Raw genomic sequence first — 9,959 nt, 5'->3', positions numbered from 1 at the left:
CGAGCAGGGTTGGCTTCCTTCAACGGCAAAACCCAGACGGAGGATTCCCCCAATCCTTCTGCGGGGGAACGAGTGTACTTCGTCCCCTATCTGCTGAGGGGCGTCGGATTTCCAATTCACCCATTCCTCCGAGGGCTTCTAGAGTATTATGGCCTCCAGCTACACAGTTTTACCCCAGCCTCCATCCTACACATTGCGGGTTATGTCGCTTTATGTGAACTATTCCTGGGTTGTGAGGCCCATTTTGATCTGTGGAGAAGGTTGTTTTGTCTTGTCCCGCGCAACCACGAGGGCTCGATATTTGAAGTGGGCGGGGCCGAAATATGGTGCATTGCTGAGATCGGATACCTATCTGGCACACCTAAGAAAGCTTCCGAAGAGTGGACCTTTGAATGTTTTTTTGTTGACGACGTCGCTCTTCATGACCCAGTCCGGATGGGCCTCCCCGAATTTTCAAGTACTCTGTTGAAGAAACTCTATAGCTGGCGTCCTCAGAGCCTCGAGGAAGAGGATAGCGGAGAGCTCAGTCTGCTGCTGGGTAAGATTAAGATGCTCACCCAGTCCGGATTGTCAATAGTCGAGGTAATGGCGGTCTCCATAACGCGGGGGGTCCAACCACTCCAATATAGAGGGATACCCATGTGTCATTACAATGGGGAAGACGATGCCTCCCGCTGTAGTCAGAAGGGCCCGAAGACTCTTGCCGCTCCGGCCAAATTATTGGCCAAACTGTATAAAGGGCAACAGGAGGAGTTCACCCATCTCCAAAATTGAGACGGGTTTTTCATGTACAATCCTCCTAGCTGGGTAAGCTCTAACTCCACTATTCGACTCCTCTCCCTGAATTAATTTTGATGGGTCGTATCTTATTCATTCATGACAGGAATGGCGAAAGGTTGTCAAGGGGATCCATGACCCTGCCCCTCAGCCGGAGAATCACAATCGGGATCTTGACCCCGGATATGAGGAAGATCCGGACATATTCCTGGGGCTCAAAGATGGAGTTTTCTATCAGACGAGCTATAACGGCACGGATGTACCCATCATCACCGATTACCCCGGCCTCCTTCCTGTTTTGCACGTAAGTAATCAGGAGACACTTTGTCCGAGAGGGTTTTCTCATTCTTCCTCACTCACCGCACCATCCTGTGCTTAGAAGGGGAGGCGTTTGGCGCACTGTGCTGCCCTGGGGGCATCTCCAGAGAGAGCGGCTCCCGCGTCGGGCAGGCCTTCGAAGAGGAAGGCAAACAGAGATACGGTTGGGCCTTCCTTGAAGAGGTATGTGTTTGCAACTATGCTCTTTTTAGTAGTCGCGTCCAACTGTGACTTATATGTTCATTTTGTATCAGGGAAAAGGTTCAACGGATTGTGTTCGGGGACCCGACCAGTCGAACTCCTATTCACCAAGATTCGGTCCCAGCCGAAGAGACGGGGCCTGATATCGGAGTGGCGCCGGACTGTCCTTCTGCCGAGGGTTCGGAAAATATGCCCGTCTACAATTCGGAAGTGGAGAGCACCATGAATCACCGGCGCCGGAGGGCCATTTTATAAAATCCCCACTTCTCAAAAGAGGCGTTCGGTGCCTTCAGCTCGGCTGATGCATACATCGGAGCTGCTCGAGATGGGCTTAACAGAGCTACCGAGAAACATTTGAAAGATGTGCAAGTAAGTTTACCTTGTCCGAATTGGATAACCATGTGCCCATAGCCCCCCGAGACTTGAAGCAGTTGGGACAAATGTTATAAGGATCGTTGTATAACCAGGTTCTTACAGAGAAGAACAACCAACTAGCCCAATTGCTAGAGCAGTGCCGGACACAGCTATCTGCTACTATCACCGAACTGGAAAAGTTCAAGAAGGCGTCCTCTAGTAATATTTCACTTCATCGAGAACGAAAAAATTATACACCAGTTGTATTGCCCCTGCTGCTTGTCTCATAATAGGGTCATTAGACCAACTGGGAGAGGAATTGAAGGCCGCTCAATTGAGCGAAAAAGAGGCGAAGAGACAACATGCCGCAGGCGAGCGCGTTTTGACCCGAGTCAGAGAGGAGAAAAACAAACTCCAGGATTCAAACACCAAACTGGACGAAGAACTGAAAGATGTGCCAGCCCAGCTAGCTGACTCCGTGAAGGAGAACAAAAAGCTGCGAGGTGGCATATTCAGTATGTGGCTGAATTTATCTTATAACAGTTTGGGGGTACAATTAGCTGATATAGCTGTGATTGCAGGTATGTTGACGGGCCATCCGAAGAGGAAGTGTCCGGATCATCAAGTGATCTTCTGCAAGAGCTGTCGCAGTTACACGAGCAAAATCGGCATGCAATGCGGAGTGTAGCCAAGGCCTTATAGCCATCCACCTCCCCTCCAGGGAGTATGGAGAAGCTTGTAGAGCTGTTCAAGGGAGCGCGACGGCGTATCTGACTATGGAAGATATCGGCCTACCGAGAGGGTGCGCGAGAGGCTCAGGCCATGGTAAAAACGTGGTATACCAAGATGGATCTGAATCACATGGCCCGGGTCGGACCCCAAGGGTCAAATGGGAAAGAAATTCCCGTTAGTTTAGTATATGACCAAGTAGAGGTGGCTGCGAGATATTCCCAACAGGATTGTACGTTAGACTACATGTTGGACGGTATAGAGGAGGAAGTCTTTAAGTCCTCAGTAACTATGTACTTTCCTTCTAGATGGATTGTAAAAACAATTGTCATGGCCGACCTTTTCGCTTCGACCTCTGGACCCGAAGGTGCGGAGTGTTTCCGAATACCCTAGCGGTAAAATATACCGGGGTATGCATGGGAACCAGGCGTAGGGGTCATAGTTGCTTGAACAGACAATGTGTATCCTGCTAGTTATGTTATATTACATTATGTAAGAAACATCTTCCAGAGAGAATAGTTTCGTTAAGGATTCCTTTCCCTGGGTGTGCATGCGTTTAATGTGCACGTCTGAACTGTGATTGAAAAAATCATAGAGTAAGTAACTTCTGGGGTTTCACAATGGAGTGAATGCGGGAACGTCTTTAATTCACCGACCGAATATTCCCTTAAGAACGCTAGCTTTCGCCTTCACTCAGTCTGAGGTACACGTCCAGATGACCCGGCAGTAACAATCACAGAGGTGCTCCCTTTATGCCCTAGCCGAACTAACGGGAACGTAGGGCATAAGCACAGGAGCCAGCCAACCCAGCTTGGCCAAAACATAAGTCATATCGATGCATGTAATGGTGAAGAAAAGGTACATATGGGAAGAATGCATATGTGGTGAATATGATGCTTGAAGAATAATAGCAAGCTTATGTACAAGAAGCCCCCAGGTATAATGGACGTACATATTTGGAGATGTACGCATCAGGGGAGCACGGTCTAGCCATACTAAAGCCGTAGGGCTAAAGAGCAAAACGAAAAGAGATAAAAAGCAAAAAGAGAGAAAAAATAACGTTAATAACAGGAGGAAGGAGACGAACATAGAGTTTGGCGCTAGGCATAGAATCGTCGGAGTCTGGCCGCATTCTAGGAGTTCGGCTCCAAGTGATTGTCTGATGCATCACGCAGGCGGTATACTCCTCCAGTGAGAACTTCGTCAATGATGAAGGGACCCTCCCACTTGGGCTTGAGTTTGTCCTTTTTCTTCTCCGACAGGCGTAGAACGAGTTCACCAACGTTATAAGTCTTGGCCCGCACTTCTCTGCTTTGATACATGCGAGCCTGCTATTGTTAAAATGCGGAACGGGATTTTGCAACGTTGCGCTACTCCTCTAGGGCATCTAAGCTATCCTGCCGATCAAGCTCGGCCTCTCTCTCTTCGTACATGCGCACTTGAAGTGAGTCATCAATAATGTCGCAGGGTAACACTGCTTTCGCATCGTACACCATGAAGAAAGGTGTATATCCAGTAGTTCGGTTGGGTGTGGTCCACAGCCCCCAGAGTATGAAGTCAAGTTCCTCCACCCAGTGCTTGTTTGATTCTTTCAAAGACCGCACTAGTCTAGGTTTGATGCCGCTCATAATAAGACCATTAGCCCGCTCGACTTGACCGTTTGTCTGCGGGTGATAGACAAAGGCGTAATCAAGCTTAATGCCCAGATTAGCACACGAAGTTTTCACTTCATCGGCTGTGAAATTGGAGCCATTATCGGTGATGATGTTCTGTGGAACACCATAACGGTGTACCACGCCGGATATGAAATCTATTACCGGCCCCTCCTCGGCCGTTTGGACTGGTCTGGCCTCTATCCACTTAGTGAATTTATCCCCATGACCAACATATACTTTATCTTATGGCTTACTCCTTTAAGGGGTCCGACCATATCGAGTCCCCAGACCACAAAAGGCCAAGTGATGGGCATTGTTTGTACGGCAGTGGGGGGTGTCGATGTCGAAACCGGCAGATCTCGGGTAGGGGGTCCCAAACTGTGCGTCTAAGGCGAATGGTAATAGGAGGTAGGGGACACAATATTTACCCAGGTTCGGGCCCTCTTGATGGAGGTAAGACCCTACGTCCTGCTTGATTGATCTTGATGATATGAGTATTACAAGAGTTGATCTACCACGAGATCGTAGAGGCTAAACCCTAGAAGCTAGCCTATGATTATGATTGTTGTCGTCCTACGGACTAAACCCTCTGGTTTATATAGACACCAGAGGGGGCTAGGGTTACACAGAGTCGGTTACAAGGGAGGAGATCTACATATCCGAGTTGCCAAGCCTGCCTTCCACGCAAAGCAGAGTCCCATCCGGACACGGGACGAAGTCTTCAATCTTGTATCTTCATAGTCCAACAGTCCGGCCAAAATATATTGTCCGACTGTCCGAGGACCCCCTAATCCAGGACTCCCTCAGTAGCCCCTGAACCAGGCTTCAATGACGATGAGGCAGGCGCGCAGATTGTCTTTGACATTGCAAGGCGGGTTCCTTCTCCGAATACTTCATAGAAGATTTTGAAGACAAGGATTGTGTGCAACTCTGGAAAAGAAATTCCACATACCATCGTAGAGAGTACAATATTTCCACAAATCTAATCTGCTGACAAATTTTCATAACGTGACATCATGCCACGGCCGAGTCATTATTCGACCTGTTTTTCTCAACTAGCTACCGCACATATTGCGAGGCGGTTTTCTTGGCACGTCTTGTAGAAGCAGAGATCATGCCCCCTTATCATGGGATTCTCATCAATACGGGTGTGGGTAACCCAACCACGCTTGCTGGTATGACTCCTCGATTTTAGGCATGTTCCGAACGGCCATGCGGAGGACGCTTGATATTCATCCTCTTTATAAAGGAGCCCAGGCCTGTCCTTTTCTTCTCGCACTCAATCCTTCCCCTCCCCCACCTCGAGTTCCAACACCCAAGGTTCAGGATAAGCGCCTCGGACCTTCAACCATGTCTGGATCCAACCTTCAAGGCCGGTGAATGGCCTCCTCTGTCAATGAGGGGGACATAAAGAAGCTAAGAGAAGCTAAGTATTTGACCGTCGAAATCTCGCACAGGCTGCCTGCTCAAGGGCAGGTCATCCCCATTCCCAAACCCAACGACAGCGTCGTATTTGTTTCCCACTTCCTCCAAGGGCTAGGCTTTAGTCTTGATCCCTTTGTTAGAGGGCTTATGTTCTATTACGGGCTCGATTTCCATGATCTAGCCCCGGATTCCATCCTTCACATCTCGTCTTTTATCGTTGTGTGTGAGGCCTTCCTCCGCATCACCCCACACTTCGGCTTATGGCTCAAGACCTTCAATGTGAAGCCGAAGATGATCGATGGGCTACACGTGGAATGCGGAGGTGCCATAATAAGCAAAGGCGCCAATGCTCCATGGCCAAAGGGTTCCTTCCCGAAGGTGTCCAACTTATGGCAGCGGGAGTGGTTTTACATCATAGCTCCCCGAAGTACTAAGTGGGTAGCTGCCCCCGCCTTCCGTTTGGCGCCCCCACCACAAATGGCCTCATGGGTCAACAAGGGGCTGGACTGGGGGCTAGTTAATGATGTGCCGACATTGCAAAGTCGCATCCGAGATCTCCTAAAGAGGGATGTCAGTCTCGTCAAGGTAATGCAGGTTATGCTAGTTCATCGGGTCCTGCCATGCCAACGCTGATCTCTCCGTATGTGGGAGTTCAACCCGGAAGGACCGCGAACTATTCAGCCATTCTTCGGCATGACGCTCGAAGGGATGTATGGATTGTTGTTCGGATCACGGATAAAGTGTCCGGACACCACCGAGGATGCGGGTCTAAACTGCAATCGTCCAGATACCCATGTAAGTAATTTTGCGGCTGAACATGTTGTCTTTTCATTTATCACAACATCGTTCTGGAAACATTGTTGTTGGCCAGGACTGTATAAGAAAGGTGAAGATGATCAGTTGTTCGGCCCCCTTCCCGAAGGCTCACCGGATCGTGTGCTAGCCAGGATGCTCGAGCACCGACTTTATCAAGTGCCATCAGGGGAAGATAAAGGGAGAGACAAATAAGCCGAAAGTGGGCCTCACGCATTACTCATCCAAACTGGGGGAATTAGTGTCTCCGTGAAGGAGGATAATCGGGGAGAAGAATCTAGAATCACCCCTGAAGACCTGGAAACGAAGGATTCCAAACAAGGGAAGAAACCTTCGCCAGGGGGCCCTGCCCCGGAGGGCGTCCTTACCGCACAGTGCCTGCAAGGGGCCAGCCCTCCACCGACCTGTAAGTGAATCAAGAGTATTTTTGGAAAATATATCCTGCTTTATCTCCGAGGACAATAACCGAGACATATATCTTGCAGTCCGGCTCGTAGCCCTTCTCAACAGAGTTCGTCTTCGGGGGATCTTCTTCCGGAGATGATGGAGAGCGAAACGCCTCCCCTGCCTCCCCGCCTCCTGGGGCGGACGACCCTGAGGTGTCGTCATGGAGGGTTTCTCCTGACCCGCCAAGGGCAGAAGGTAACCCTTCGGCCACCCGATGTCCGAAATATTCATCTCCTATGGAGAGCAACAGAAAGAGTCTGGGACTGTCCGGTGCGCGACCGGACGCACTAATGAGTCTTTTGGAGAAAGCGGCTATCTCAGAGGTGCATCGTACATTAATGGGTACGGTGGTTGAGAGGATTTCATCCGCCAAAAGTGGGTTGCATGAAGCTTTTGTGAGTCTGCTAAGAGGCATTGAGGTACGCAAAGTAATATATAAATTTTTTGATGGTACCGCACACACTAGGTGTGCTCTATACAAATAGTAGCCCCTGAGACTCTGGTTGCTGTCCGGAGGTGGCAAACAGAGGATCGTAGTCCCAGGTAATGATTGCGCTGCTTTCATGTGCAAGCGGCTGACGGTCCAGTGGCTCGCCGGACTGCTGAATTTGCCGGACTTAGCTGGCAACTTGACGTGGCAGATGCTCACATCGTGCTTGTGAACAAGCGGCTTGACGAGGCACAGGGTATATATTTTTGGGTGGTCAACAAATATTAAGAGGAGCATGATGCCAGTATCTATAGTGTGTTGTGACTGCAAATGGAGCTGCCGCCGTGGAGACCCTTCGGGCGGAACTTGCCTAAGCCAAGGAACAAGCCAGGAGGAGTGATGCGGCCGCCCTAAAGGCGGCCGAAGAGTTAAGAGCCGAACAGGCTGCTCGTCGCCAGATCGAAGATAAAATAGCCAAGATGGCTATTGAGCTGAAGGATGTCGCCGACCGGTACAAGCTTCTTGAAAAGGAAAGCCAAGCGAAAGCGGCGAACCTGGTGAAAACCATGGTAGCAGCCAAGGAGACCCGCTCTAAAATCAGAGCGGCGAAGGAGGACCTTTGTCAAGCCGGAGATATCACAGCTGGGAAGCCCTTTTTGTTGCGGACGAAGTTTGGAGATCCGAAGTATGCCCCTCTGGATCAATTATGGAGTGCTGCAGACGCATATTCGGACCTGGCAATGAGTGCTGCTTATGCGACTGAGTTTTTCAAAGATCAAAAAGATCACGAAGTGGAAAAGTTGTTCTGGTCGCAGTTCAGTGCTCCAACGCGTCCGCTACTGTTAAATGAGCAAATGGCCGAGTGGGCTGAGCTCCATAGGTTGTCCGGGCTTGCCATGTGTCTGTCGTGGATCAACTTTGGCCGAGTAGTTATTTTGGGTTAGTGCAAAGATTCCTTGGTGCTGTGCCGCATATTGATGTTGTAAAGAGGTCGATGTGCATAGAGGGTGCATGGATGGCTCTTTCCCGTGTTAAGACATACTGGGCAGAGATGGATGCCACTTCTATTACAACCCGGGGTCCAGCCGTAGGCCAGGTCTCGTCTGAGCAGTATTTTGAATAATTCCTAGAAGGCGCTCGTCTAATAGAGGCTCAATGCTCGAAGAGTATCATGTTCGAGTGACATGTATCCCAATTTGTAAAAATAGTGCTATTTGGCTTATAAAAGACTGTGTTTATACTTTTGCCTGAAAGTATTATGATGCCTCCTGTGCGGCCGTTTTATGTATGTATATAACGTGAAAGTTTGCACTTGTCGGCTTCAGCCCCCATGCATATAATGCGGGGGTGTTCGGAAAAGCGCGTATTCACACATGATCCAACGTCTTGGTCCATTAAGGAGGTGATAGCGCGGCGAACAAGGCAATCGGACTATATTGCTTTAACACTTTCACTTAGCCATAGGAGTTTGACAGTGGGGCTACTATATAGCCCCTGGTACTTCCGTGCTTATCTGAATGCGGTGCGCGTACATACATGACCGGGAAACCGGTCCTTCGTTAATGCAGAGGAATCGCGAAGATTCCGCTGAGTCCTCGAGTGGTTGAGCAGTCTCGCGCTTTATCATGACAGTCAGTTTTTGGCTTTCTCTACTAAGGTGCTCGTCAAGATGAACCAGGGCACAATCGCAGTAGTTCTCCCGGTGTCACCTTAGCCGATAGAGCGGAACGTAAGGTAGCAAAACACAGGAGCCGAGCAAACCCAACTATTGACCAAAGACATGATTCGGAGCTGATGCATATAAGGCCAAACTCGCGACGCTGAACACTCCCTAAGGTATTCGGTCTTTACAATGTATACTGGGCTGAGTAACGCCCTCGATAATAAGCCCTGAATTTCCAGGTACGTGCATTAGTCTGACGTGAAAAAATGTCAATAACGCCAGCATCCCTCTTGGTTATGTTGAGTATCCTGAGGGGTGAAGCAACAAGAGACAGTAAAAAGGTTTACACAGGGTCTTAATCTAAAAAGAAACCTATGAACGGGGCCCTACTGCACGTCTGCGCCTATGTCTCCGTTGTGCTATATCATGGAAGGGTGTAGCACGATGATCATATTTAAGAGAGAAAATCCAAGGTGAATGTTTTCGTGCGAAAAATTGGTTATTCTTAATAAACCTTTAAAATTCAATCTAAATAAGATCAAGCCAAACTGTAGTCCTTTTTACATGTGGGAAGCCCCTAGCACCACCTATGGGGGTGTATCCATCGACCCAGTCTTGGGTTTATCTCAGCTGTTACAGCTAGTTGTGCGACGGACTCGTCTAGCCGTGTCCACGGTCTTGATGACCTATCGTTTATTCTGGTTGGAGAGGGCGTTCAGTGTTCGGCTGCTAAAGCCGCCACACATTCTTCCGCACATAAGGTACGTTCTGTGTTTCCGCTAACTATGATGATGCCACGTGGACCGGGCATCTTAAGCTTAAGATAAGCGTAATGCGGTATTGCGTTAAAACGAGCGAAGGCCGTTCTTCCGAGTAGTGCTTGATAGCCACATCAAAATGGAGCGATGTCAAAGGTTAACTTTTCACTTTGGAAGTTGTCGGAAGAACCGAATACAACCTCTAGTCCTTGAGAGCCCGTGGAGCGGGCCTTTGAGCCTGGTATTACTCCTTTAAAGGTAGTATTGCTTTGGCTGATTCTTGTCGGGTCTATCCCCATTTTGCGAACTGTGTCCTGATATATCAGATTAAGACTACTACAGCCGTCCATAAGGACTCGGGTGAGATGGTATCCATCAATTATTGGGTC

This window comes from Triticum aestivum, chromosome 3A (assembly GCF_018294505.1).
Source record: "Triticum aestivum cultivar Chinese Spring chromosome 3A, IWGSC CS RefSeq v2.1, whole genome shotgun sequence".
NCBI lineage: Eukaryota > Viridiplantae > Streptophyta > Magnoliopsida > Poales > Poaceae > Triticum > Triticum aestivum.
This window is presented reverse-complemented; position numbering follows the sequence as displayed.